General features: G+C 40.9%; 1 long non-coding RNA gene across 10 annotated transcripts in view; it reads left to right on the top strand.

Annotated features, from left to right (window-relative positions):
* LOC141497619 (uncharacterized) overlaps positions 1-12,815 on the top strand; it is a 160,705-nt gene that overhangs the window by 98,970 nt on the left and 48,920 nt on the right. The window lies entirely within an intron of this gene.

Below are 12,815 nucleotides of genomic sequence, written 5' to 3' on the forward strand. Positions count from 1 at the left end.
CCAGCAAATCTGCAGGTTCTTTTTCCCTAGAGGTAGTAATGAAGGCCACAAGTCTGGCTTCCTAGTAGGCTGTCTTCAGAGACCAGGAGGCCACAAGAACAACATCCAGTAGGACCTGATTGGGTCCATTTCCCACTATCTGCTTGTGACTGAGGTCTCTCCTAAGTTTCCTGAGGTTCAGATGGGTTTCTGACCATTTTCTGTTCTTCTGCCATTCCTGGAGCCCTACAGGGGAAAAGTGTGGAAGACCTGGATCAGGACAGGAGCCTGATGCTCCTTCCACTACCTACACTGCCCTACCCCAGTCATTTGATCAGTACATCCCTTCTGATAAAACTCAATTGAATCTGGAGCACAGGAGGAGAACCCAGCTTTGGATTGACACCCCCCACCACAATTCCTTTCAAAAAACAACCCACTTGGACCTCCCTTCTATTCCTCCTCTTCTCTCCAAGTGTACCTTCCCTGTCTCATCCCAAGCTCTTTATGTAAACTTATAGGAATCATAAATTTGGCTCCTCACAAAGAAAAACCTCAAGAAAAATAGAGCTGGAGAAACCCTAGAGGCTGTTACAAATGAATGAAAGAAAAGTCTGCTAGAGTGAGAGGAATTTGTACATTTTATTCACAAATCCTGCAGGATATGGCCATCTCACCTGGTGTGAGGCACGAGGTAGCAGTTGAACATCAGGTAATTTACAGTCTTCAGAAACTCTTTCCCCTCCCTCTTGGATTTTCATAGGCTCTCAGAGTTTGAGTTACAGTCTAAAAAGTTCACCCATTTTATGACATGTCCCTAATATGATCCTCCCCACATCATATGAAAACACAGGATATGCTGCTGAACTCCAATCCTTACAGGAGGTATGTGAGATAATATTCAATTACCCAGTTGTACAAATTCAGTTGCATTAGGCCAGGATCTCTAGGTCACTCTAGACCAACACAGGACTAGATTCTTCTAATCTTGGTTTTGCTATCTGTGTAATGGGAAAAAGGAAAACTCTCCCAGTTTTGTGATTGGCTGGGCCATTCCTCCTTTGTAATGGATTCCCTAGGGGCCCCCTCCACATCCTGTGAAGACCAACACCCTACATTCCTCACAGTGGCCATCAAGGCTAGTCTGATCATTTTACAGAAGAGGAAACAGGTTGAGAGAGGTAACAGGAATTTTGGGAGATAACACAGTTAGACACTTAGCATCAGGTTTCCAACTCAAAATCTCTACTGCTAGTTCAGATCATGCTGCCATCATGCTGTGCCCCCCCAATCTCCTTGGGGTCCTTTACCTTTCAATCTCTATTGTTCCTTGGGTCTTGTTATAAATGAATGAAAAGAAAAACCTGTTAGAGTGAGAGAAAAGTGTACATTTTATTCATGAACCTTGCAAGATACACCTTACAAGATACGGGTACCTCACCTCAGAGTGAGGTACAAAGTAGTCTTAGAACCTCAGGTAATTTATGGTCTTCAGAAATTCTTTCCTCTCCCTCTTGGATGTTCATAGGCTCTCAGAGTTTGAGTTACAATCTAAGAGGCCCACCCATTCCATGACATGCCCCTAATATGATCCCTCCCCACATCATACCCTGAATGATATCCTAATGAACCCCAATTGTCACAGGGGGGCATGTGGGTTAATATTCATTTACCTAATTGGGCAAACTCAGTTGCATTAGGTCAAGATCTCTAGGTCACTCTTGACCAGTTGAGAACTGGTTTGCTATCTGGAATAGGATTAGGAAAACTCTTCCAATCTTGTGATTGGTTGGGCCATTCCCCTTTTGTAATGGATTCCCTAAGAGCTCCCCTCCACACCCTGTGAAGACCAACACCCTATATTCCTCACAGATCTCCTTACTCTTTTGCTCACTTGCTGCACAATATTTGCTGTCCTTCCCACTATATTTCTTGTCCCTTGTCTCTGTCTCTTTCCTTCTATTTCCCTGTCTCTGTCTCTCCCTCTCCTCCTCAACATCTTTTTCTTCTTAGTCTAATTCCAGCCCATGAATAAGTAGTTGCCTATTTTCCCCCTGTTATGACTATGATCATAACTTTAGAGCTGGAAGGACCCAACTACATTATGGTAAAACAGCAACTAAGTTTGACACACAGAGAAGGAATGGCCCAGGGTCAAACATTTATTCTGAGCATTAATGAGAATTTGATCTCTGGTCATTTTAACTTCCAAGAAGAAGTCATTAAGAAACCTGGCTGTTTAGCTTTATGTATTCCTCCCACCTTGTACTCTTCTGTTTCCTGTGGATGATTCCTTCTGGCTGTGTCTCATCCTAGACGTCTTATTCCCTCTAATTCTCTCTCTTTCTCTGCCTCTTTTTCTCTCTCACTTAATCCAAGGGGACACCCTTTTCTTCCCTGGGCACCCAGGACATCGTAGAACTAGAATGTTGTTAAACACCTTTACATCCAGCCCAAAGCATTTACTGAGGAAAACCCTTAGACTGACAGCAATGAAAGGACTTCTTCAAGCTAACATAACTTGCCAGCAGTTTTTCTAGAGTAGAGAAACAAATACTCCCAGAAGAGTCCTCTACCTATGAGGACACCCAAGGGGCTTCTTCTCTCCTTGCTAAGAGTCTCTTTGTTCCTCTGCCTCGCCTATGGTCTCTTATTTCTTCCTCATTTTCCATCACAATGGTTTCTTCCCTTGCTCTCTTGCTCACCTACCCTGTGGTTGCCTGTGTGTCTCTCTGTCTCTGTGAGACAGTGCTCTAAGCAATATGACACCCAGGTAGCTGGCTCTATACTTGTCAGGTGTCCCTGCTTTTTTTCTCTCCATCAGCTGGGGCCTCTTATTTCTTCCTCATTTTCCACTATTATAAACAGCCCAGCATATTCTCAGCTGAAGTTCCAGCAGCCTGGAGTCACTCCAAACTTTCCCTCTCTTACACTGATTGGTGGGAAGGAGAAATTGGCTCTAAGTAGCAGAAAAAAGAAACCTATGCTTACTGGAGTGTGGGAAGAATTAATCCATTTCTTAAAGGCTCTTTCAAGACAAGGTGCCCCTTAGAGAGAGACACCCTGAATGCTCATAGAATACAAGATTATATAGCAGAAGACCCTCTGCTCCTCCCCTCTGAGTCCTGACAGGCCCTGAACATTGGAGGTACATTCTTAGGACACATGCTCCCCTCACTAAGCAGGGCCACTGGTTTGAGCTAATTCATAACATTCACCACCCCCCTTTCACTCCCAGAGAAGCTACTTGAAGTCTGGGGAGGGGCTTCATTTAGCTCACAAATTAGTCAAATTCCTTTCTAATTACTTTTCCCTTTGTTGTTCCTTCAGCTTCCTATAGAACAGACTGACATCTTTTCAGTTTTCACAATGACCATACATCCTGGCTTTTTTAATGTATTATTCTCCCAGACACCTTTATTATTCTTGCAATATTCTTTCTCACCCTTGTGAAAGCAAAACACTTGATTCTTTCCCAAGTCCACCACAATGGATTCTTCTATTGCTCTGTCACTATTTACCACATTTCCCTCTCTGTTTTTTTGTCTCTCTGTTGCTCTGTTTCTCTCTCGGTTTCTCTGTCTCTGTCTCTCTCTGTCTCTCTGTCTCTCTGTCTCTCTGTCTCTCTGTCTCTCTCTCTCTCTCTCTCTCTCTCTCTCTCTCTGCTTGTTTCTCTCTCTCTCAGTCTCCCTGCTCATCTCTTTGTCTTTCTCTTGCTGCATATAGTTCTGTTTTTAATTAACAGAAATGCAGAAAGCTGGAAAGCAATCTTCACAACCCATTGTTTTGACAAAGATCTCATTTCTAAAATATATAGAGAATTGCATCGAATTTCTAAGATCACAAATCTTTCCCCACTTGATAAATGATCAAAGGATATGAATAGACAGTTTTCAAATGAAGAAATTAAAGCTATATATAATCATGTGAAAAAATGTTCCAAATCATTATTGATTAGAGAAATGGAAATTAGAATAACAATGAGGTATCATCTCACACCTATTATTAGCCAAATTGAGAAAATGGGAAGATGATCAATGTTGGAGAGGTTGTGGGAAGATTGGGACATTGATGCATTGCTGGTGGAGGTGTGAAGGGATCCAACCTTCCTGCAGAGCAATATGAAACTATGCCCATAGGGCAACAAAACGTTTTATACCATTTGACCCAGCAATTCCAATTCTAGGACTATATCCAGAAGAAATTTTAAAAAATCAGAAAACATCCTACATGTTCCAAAATATTCATAGCAGCCCTTTTTGTATTGGCAAATAATTGGAAATTAAAGGATTGCCCATCAATTGGGGAATGGCTAAACAAGTTATGGTACATGAATACTATGGAATATTACTGTTCTATAAGAAATGATAAATGGTTGGAATCTAAGGAAGCATGGAATGACTTAGGGGATCTGATACTGAGGGAAGGGAGTAGAACCAAGAGAACAATTTATGCATCAACATTACGAGATGAACAACCATGATGGAAGCAAGCCCTCCTGGGAGTCCAGAGAATGATGACAGCTGTATTTGACAATTATGGACAATATTATCCCCAACCAGAAGAAGAAAAAAAACCAATAAAAAGTCACAAACAGAAAACACCCCTACCGAATCTGATGAACACTTTATAAAAATGGTCTTATATATCTCTTTCCCTTAATCCTAATTCTTCATGTTAAAAATTACTAATTTGTAAATATGTTTAACAAAATATGTATGTGAAATGTTAACTTGACTGTTCCCAAATGAGGGGAGGGAGGTGAGAAGGGAAGGTGGAGGAAAACTTTGTAACTTGGAAATATACATGTACAAATGGATGAAAATAAATAAATAAAACATCTCTCTGATTCAAACTTTTTAATTTTTTTTATTTATTTAAAGCAATGGCGTTAAGAGTAACTTGCTAAAGGTCACAGAGCTAGGCAACTATTAAGCTTCTGAGACCAAATTTGAACTCCGGTCCTCCTGACTCCAGGTCCACTGCTCTATCCACTGCTCCCCCTTGTTGCTCCTTTAGGATTCAGTCTCCATAGACTTGCTCACTCCATCAGTGCAATAATCAGGGACTATCTTATGAGATCTGTTATGGAGAAGACAATCTGTATCCAGAGAGGGAACTGTGGATCTTAAACCAAGACCAAAGATTATTGACTTAAATTTTTAAAGTTGTCCTATGTATTACATAACTTTGCTATCTCTAATGTTTTCTCTCTTCCTTTTGGATTTGTTTCTTCTCTCAACACATTCAGTTTCCATTTTTGCATATCATGGAAGCAAATGTAAAGACTATATCAGTTTGCCTTCTCTTCGGGTAGGGTGGGGGGAAAATTGTAAAACTGAAAATCTTGCAAAAATGATTAGTAGAAACTATCATTGCATGTAATTGGGAAAACAAAATATTTTTATAATTAAAAAAATCTCTCTAATTCTCTCTGTCTTTATCTCCACATCTATCTCTCCCTCTCATTTTCTTTCTTAATCCCTAAGTATCCCTTCCCTTCTTCCTTCTCTCTATTTCCTCCTCAGAAGGCTTTTATCCTTAATCTATTTTCCATTCAATAACTGGGTTTTAAGCAACTAGGGAGCAGAGTGGATAGAGCACCGGCCTTGGAGTCAGAAGAAATCTGATCCTTAGTAATTACCTAGCTGTATTACCTTGGGCAAGTCATTTAACTCCATTGCCTTATAATAAAAAGAAAAAAATATAATAACTGGGTCCCTCCCCTTTAAATGACTATGATCATGAGTGGAAGCAACCCGATTTGCCACCTGAGTTCAACTCCATTGTGATCAAAATGCTGACAGAAGCTGCTCCATACAAACATTTTCACAGACTGTGAAGGAGGATTTGAACTCAGGTCATTGTGACTTCCAAGAAGGATCCACTAGGAGACCTGGGTGTTTTCCTCTACATATTCTATTCAACTGCTCCTCAGCCTCCAAAGCACACAGTTCTAGGGAGTGTTGCTGATTCCTCCCTCTCCTTTTCATCCTGGAAACCTGAGTTCCCCTAACTTTCTCTGTCTCTTTTTCTTTGTCTCTCTCTCTCTCTCTTTCCTTGTCTCTGTTTCTATCTCATTGTGTTTCTGTCTCTGTCTCTCTGTCTCTATCTTGATCTCTATGTCTCCGTCTCTTTCTGTCTGTCTTTCTCTTTCTCTCTCTCTTTTCTGTCTCTTTCTGTTTGTCTCTATTGCTCTCTCTCTGTCTTTCCTTTTCTCTCTGTCTCTGTCCCTCTGTCTCTCTGTCTCTATGTCTCTCTCTGTCTCTGTCTCTCTGTCTCTCTGTCTCTCTGTCTCTCTGTCTCTCTCTCTCTCTCTCTCTCTCTCTCTCTCTCTCTCTCTCTCCCTCTCTCCCCTGCCCCTCTTCAAAGGTCTTTTCTCAAGTATTAATGTACCAAATAATAAATATTCTTTTCTTTTTCTCTCTTTCTTTGCCTAGTCTAGCCCTCTTCTCTTTTTTTCTCTCTCTCTTTACCCAGTCCATTATCATAAAACAACAGATAAACTCTCTGAGTGACTTCATTCTGAAGAACAGTCCATTAGGACACCTGGAGGTTTGGTCTCATATAACCCCACTGCAAAAACACCTATTTCCTGTGGATCCTTCCTTCTGTCTCCCCATGATCAATGATTGAGTCTATCCATCTCTATCTCTGTCTAATTGAAACTTAATCCCAAGTGGACATCCTACTCTCTCGCTGCTAACTAGAAGGTCATGTATCTGGAGGGCCGTGAGATACCATCAAAACCAGCAAACTACATTTAATGGGAAGAAAACTGAGGCTGACATTCATTAAGTTACTTCTCCAGAGGACTAGAGTTTGTCAGCAGCTCTATTCAGATATAAACTCAATGCCTGAAGTCTAAGGAGAATTTTCTATCCACTATGGTACCTACACACACCTTGATCAACACTAGGCAGGTGTCTCTTCCCCTGAGAACTCTCCTGTTATTCTGTGTCTGTGCCTCTCTTTCTCTCTCTGTCTCTCTGTATCTGTCCGCGGTTTACTCTATCTCACTGCCACTCTCCATCTCCACATATGGACCTGTCCTTCTGCCTCATTTTATTTCTTTCTTTCCCTGTCCTTCCTTTTCCTTTTAGTCTCTATCACTTAGTCAAAAGTTGTTCTTTTCTTTCTATTAATTCCCACTCAATGATAACAATTTTTTCCTTTGTTCTTCATTATCAGCATAACCACAAATCCATATGAAAAAGGAACCATAGGGACTATTGAACCCAATTCCATTGCCTCATTTTCCCTAACTGTAACTCTAGTCAAGCTTACTAACAAGGGGACATGATTTTCCCTCTTTGTCAAGCAGAGTATCATAGAGGTGGAGGGTCCTTTAGACCCCCATCAAGCCCAGTCTCATAAAATGACTACGATGAAAACTGAGAGTGACAATGGGATTTCTCCAGAGTAAGAGAGCTTGTCTTCCACTGATGTAGACTTGAAACTCTTTCAAACATAAGAACACTGCCCTATGGCCCTGGACACTTGACAGGTTTGTCTCCCACTTGCCATGTTTACTAACCTTTCCTGTCTTTTGGACTCAAAGATAAATTGGTCACTGTCAAAAGGATCTCTTTCCTCATTCCTTGACTTTTAAGGAGTTGTCTTTCTCTTTTTTTTTCAGTTTTGTGCTGTCTCTGATTCTCATCTCTATAACTGATTCTATAAGCCTCTTTTGACATGATTTATGTTCAAATCCATATGTCTATCTGTTTATCTCCTTCTCTTTTTATGCTTCCTTTTTCATTCTTTCCCTCACTTTCCAATCTTTCTCTCTTTCCTCCCCACTCCCTGCCCCCAATCTCTCATTCCCTCTCTTACTTTTTCATTCTCCTCTCTTCGTCCCATCCTCACAAGGGTTTTTATCCTTTGCTCTATTTCTTACCCAATTACATCTTTTTTTTTAAAAAAAATTTCTCTATCCCTCTAATAAGATCATAGATTTAGACTTAGGAGGAATCTAACTGGCCATTGAGTCCAACTCATCAAATCCCTAACTCAAAATAAGCAGAGGTAAAAATACTCTAGATGATTTGTCCAGGGTCAAATATTTATGTAGAAGGTGAAATAGCATTCAAACTGAACCCACCCTGACTTCCATGACCAGTCCCCCTCATATACCTTACTGTCCACAGAAACCTTTCTCCTCTCTCTGTTCTGCTTAGAATCTTTTTGTTTCATTGTCCCTCTGACCTTAAAATAGTTTCTTCATTTTCTCTCTCTCTCATTGATATTATAAGATATTAAGAACTGGAATGATCCATAAAGCCCACTGCCTCCAATTTCATCATTTTAAAATAGAAGAAAGTGATTTAGACAATTCTAGTGACTTAATCAGAATCACACAGATAGCAAGCATGTTTTGAAGCAGAATTTGATATCAGGGCTCATGTCTAACCAGGACAAGGTTCTGTCCTCTTGATGTCCTTACTGTACTATTTCACACATTTCCCCCAACTCTCATTGCTAGGGGCCCCTTCTCTCTATCTCTTCCTCAGTGCTAACTTCCCTCCAACTCTGTCTCTCACACAAATTTCCAAGGGGCTTCCATTATTCTCTTTCTATCCTCTGCTGGGTTATCTTACAACATGACTTGTCAGTGTGTGCATCAGAATAAGAACTCAAATAGTCTGGACTCTAAGGATGTGGCCTATGTCCTATGAAGCCTCAATAGGTAGAAAAGTACTGAGGTGGGGAAAATCCAGGGAAAATGCATATACCATATTTCCCCATGTATAAGATAGACCTTAATTTGGGGGCCAGAAATTTTAAGGGAAGGCTAAAGACCACTGAGCTCAATTACATTTATTGATAACAAATAGAAGCATTCCCACTCTTAGAGAGTTGTCCAGTTTTAAATGATTGTAAACAATATAAAGTAAGATTTGAACTCTGGTCCCCAAGATTTCAAAGATCATTCCACTAAATGACACATCTTTTTGATACACCCATACTATCCAGTTCCTTTCCAATTGTCATTTCTCTGTTCTATACACTTTGATGAACTATTCCCTCCTTTAGAATCCAGCACATCCAGTTCCATGATTTTACTGACAGAGTTGAAATGACTTTTCTAAAGTGACAAAGTCAGACATGTTGTTGGGATATAAAAGCTAAGAGTCAGTATGCTTTAACCACTAGGACAAGCTGGCTTACCTTACAATTATGTGGTGTCCCTTCTTCTTAACATCTATCCATCCTCTATGATCTCAAACCCCATTCCACAATGTTGTAGTTATCTCTTCCCTCAATTTATTTCTCATTGCCACATAATTCTCTCTGTGTATTTTTCACTCTCAATATCTCATTCACTATCTGTCACTAACTGGGATCTCTTAACTGTACTCCTCAGCTTCCTCCATAATGGGTTCTTCTTCTCTATTGCCCTTGCTCACTATCTTGTGGTTCTGTGACAGTGAGTATGCCTATCTGTATTGGTGTATTAGTTTGTAGCTTTCTCTATTATCTCACTGCCACTATCTATGTTGATCTCTATTTATCCCTCTGTCTCTGTGTCTGTCATTCTGGATCTTCCTTTGACTCTCTGTTTCCCTGTTTTTCAATCCTTCCTTTCTACCTCATTCTTTATTTCCTTCCTTTAATTACCAGTTACTGATACCTGTTCTTTTTTTTGATCTCTATCACTACTAGGATCATAAATTAGAACAGGAAGTTTCTCTATGGCCCAGTGAGCAATTTCAGAACTTAGAGACTGACATTCTAACTGATGTGCCCAGGATCAAGCACTCATTAAGAATGTTAACAAGGATTTGAACTCAGACCATTCAAATTTCCAAGATGGATTGACAAGGATGTATAGGTGTTTTGTTCTACATATTCCCATCAATCCACACACAACAATTTGTTGTGTACACTTGCCTCTGTCTCCTTCTCATGCTCAATGATTCATGTCCCAGTTCTTCTCTCTCTCTCAAAGTTAATTATAAGTGGATTTGTCTCCACTTAATCAGGAATTGAAACAGCCAACTTCAAGTATAATGGTCTAACCAGCTAGGACACCTAACTGGTCTGCCCTATATTTCTCAGAGGTTCTCTCTCTCTCTCTTTAGAGTTTCTCATCTCCCTTTGTAGTTGAGCACCCCAAAATGGTCCCTTCTAACATTCCTTTCCTCTTTATCAAATGGTTTCCTTTCTTTCTCTTCTGCTTTGCTCCATTCCTCATCTTTTTTTTTTCTTTTTTAAAACTTTATTTAAGGCAATTGTGTTAAGTGACTTGCCCTAGTTCACACAGCTAGGGAATTGTTAAGTGTATGAGGATAGATTTGAACTCAGGTCCTCTTGACTTCAGGGTAGATGCTCAATCCACAGTGCCACCTAGCTCCCTTCTGGTTCTCATCTTTGTATCTGATTCTCTCTCTTTCTGATATTATCACTCCCTCACCTGCAATCATTTATTTCTTTCTCATTTTCCTCCATAATGGGCTCTTTCATCACTATCTTGATCATTATCATGTGGTTTTTCTCTTTTACATTCTACCTCTCTTCTATTTTTTTGTATAGCTCTGAGTTTCTCTTCTTATCTCATTTCCACTATATTTTGTTATTGCTTATGTCTCTCTCTGACTCTCTCTTGCTCTCTTCTCTCTCTCTCCTTCTCCTCTCTATCATCCCATCAAAAGTATTTTATCTTTTTTTCTCACTATGAACCATAAATAAGAAGTCTTTCCTTTATTCCCCGTGATGGCTGTGTTCATACATTTAGAGATGGAATTAACCCTAGAAGCCACTGAGTCCAATCAAACATATTAAGATGAAAGAAAAGCTTAGATGCTCTAACAGAATTACTCAGTGTAAAAGATTCAGAATGTTTACTACGATTTGAACTTAAGTGGTTCTAAGATTCAAGAAGTGTACACTCGGGGGCGGAGCCAAGATGGCGACAAGAAGGGATGGAGTCTTAGGAGCTCTCTGATAAAATTCATCAGCTAAGGACTCTAGCTAAACTTTCGAGAGACAGAACCCAAAAAGGGACCCAGTGAGGCAGTTCTACTCAAGGTAACTAGGAAAAGAGCAGAAAGGCTCTGCTCCCTGGGATTGGAGAGGCGGCCCGCCAGAGGGGTAGCCCGCCAGAGCCAAAGAACCTCAGCCTCCCGGAGGCAGCCCCAGGGTGCTGGGGGTCTCAGCTCACAGCAGCGGGGGAGTCTCCTGAGCTGCACCCCGAGGAGCACCAGGCACAAAGTGGGGGAACAGCGGGGGACCTGTGCCAGAGCAAGCAGGTGGAGCCCAGTCCTCAGGGCACACAGCAAGCAGCTTCCTCTTTCCCCAGCCCTGATCCAGGAAACAGAAGCAGGCAGAGCCAGTAAGCAGGAACCCCCAGGGCATGAGCCCATTGAGCTGAGGGAGGGGAGTGAAGAGAGACTGCCTAGCTTTGTCCTCTGCCCCTGAAACAGGACTGTGGGGCTCTGACCACATTCAGATCCTGACCCCCATAGAACAGCAGCCCCCCCATCAGCCCCTTGGCGGGGGGGGGGGGATGCTTATGGTCATTCACAGACCAGGAGGGAGGACAGAGCCGCACACACTGAGACCCTTGTGGGAGTGTCCCAAAAGCTCAAGAAACACCCCAAACCAGGCCCAGGCTGGGAAAATGAGCAAGCAGAGAAACAAAAAGAAGACTATTGAGAAATATTTTGCAAATGAGCCCAAGAAGGACCAAAATACTCAGTATGAAGATGAGGAAGCACAAGCTCCTGCATCTAAAGACTCCAAGAAAAACAGAAACTGGGCTCAGGCTATGATAGAGCTCAAAAAAGACTTTGAAAATCAAATGAGGGAGTTGGAAGAAAAACTGGGAAAAGAAAGGAGAGAGATGCAGGAAAAACGTGAAAATGAAGTAAGCAACTTAGTCAAGGAAATCAAAAAAAAAATGCTGAAGAAAATAGCATGCTAAAAACCAGCTTAGGTCAAATGGATAGAACAGTTCAAAAAATTATTGAGAAGAATGCTTTAAAAAGCAAAATTGGCCAGATGGAAAAAGAGATAAGAAAACTCTCTGAGGAGAACAAATCCTTCAGACAAAGAATAGAATTCAGGGAGATTGATGAATTTAACAGAAATCAGGAATCAATACTTCAAAACCAAAATAATGAAAAATTAGAAGAAAACGTGAAATATCTCATTGAAAAAACAACTGATATGGAAAACAGACTTAGGAAAGATAATTTAAAAATTATTGGAATACCTGAAAGTCATGATCAGGAAAAGAGCCTTGACATCATTTTCAAAGAATTACTACAGGAAAATTACCCTGATATTCTAGAAGCAGAGGGCAAAATAGAAATGGAGAGAATCCACTGATCCCCCCAAGAAAGAGATCCCAAAAAACCAACCCCTAGGAATAGTATAGCCAAGTTCCAGAACTCCCAAGTCAAAGAGAAAATGTTACAAACAGCCAGAAGGACACAATTCAAATATTGTGGAGCTGCAGTCAGGATCACACAGGACTTAGCAGCAGCTACATTGGAAGCTCGTAGGGCTTGGAATACAATATACCGGAAGGCAAGAGAGCTTAGAATGCAGCCAAGAATGAACTACCCAGCAAGAATGAATGTCCTCTTCCAGGGAAATAGATGGACTTTCAATGAACCAGGGGAATTTCAAAGGTTCCTTTTGGAATGGCCAGAGCTGAACAGAAGGTTTGATCTTCAGATACAGGACTCAGGTGAAGCATGGAGATTGGAGGAGAGGGGGGAAATATGAGGGACTTAATGAGGATGAACTGCATGTATTCCTGCATAGGAAAATGACACTGATAATACTCACATGAACCTTCTCAGTTAATAGAGCAGGGAGAGAGAGCT

The sequence above is a fragment of the Macrotis lagotis genome, chromosome X, assembly GCF_037893015.1.
Source record: "Macrotis lagotis isolate mMagLag1 chromosome X, bilby.v1.9.chrom.fasta, whole genome shotgun sequence".
NCBI classification, from domain to species: Eukaryota; Metazoa; Chordata; class Mammalia; order Peramelemorphia; family Peramelidae; genus Macrotis; species Macrotis lagotis.